The 711-nt window shown below is 38.4% G+C and overlaps 1 pseudogene; it reads left to right on the top strand.

Moving 5' to 3' along the window:
- The first annotated feature begins 258 nt into the window (after positions 1-258).
- Positions 259-377, top strand: LOC118609797 (annotated as a pseudogene).
- The last annotated feature ends 334 nt before the right edge of the window (positions 378-711 follow it).

Below are 711 nucleotides of genomic sequence, written 5' to 3'. Positions count from 1 at the left end.
TGGTATGCAAAGATGTTGTTTTTATCATCTTAATCATTACCATCAAAATAAGGTATGAACGATGGAGATTTTAAAAATGTTTATTATATACTTCGATGAACTACTTAATTAAACATAATTATTGCTAATGACTGGGTTGCTTAGTTTAATTTACATATACTCATTAGAGAATTAAACTATGTAACATAAAATAAGATACTTGATGTCTTATTTCCCACTGATTCTATGTCTTGCACATAATAGATACTCAATATTTCTGTCTACAACCATGCCACCCTGAACATGCCCAATCTCGTTTGATCTCAGAAGCTAAGCAGGGTCAGGCCTGGTTAGTACTTAAATGGAAGACCATCTAGGAAGACCAAGTGCTGTAGGCATAAAAACAGAAGCTGTTTGTGGCATCCTGACTTTTCTCAGAAGTACCTTGAGAAAAGGCAAGTACATCACAAGAGTGTAGTTGAGCTGCCCCTTCTGAGGGCTGGTGTCAGGGTGGCCCGTTCCACCCTGCCGCCTGGCATGTGGCACTCTTCCTCGCTCCTGTGTGTTGGTCGGCCTTTGGCTGCCCATTACTGGCTACACAAGATTGGCAGTGTCTTCTAGAGAGAAGAAATACCAAATTAAACAGATCTAGAAAATATATGTGGATAATAATCCACATCATTAAATTCAGTTGTATTTGTTTCAGATAATTATGTACAGAGTTGGAAGGTA

This window comes from Rousettus aegyptiacus, unplaced genomic scaffold, assembly GCF_014176215.1.
Source record: "Rousettus aegyptiacus isolate mRouAeg1 unplaced genomic scaffold, mRouAeg1.p scaffold_m13_p_11, whole genome shotgun sequence".
NCBI classification, from domain to species: Eukaryota; Metazoa; Chordata; class Mammalia; order Chiroptera; family Pteropodidae; genus Rousettus; species Rousettus aegyptiacus.
This window is presented reverse-complemented; position numbering and strand designations above follow the sequence as displayed.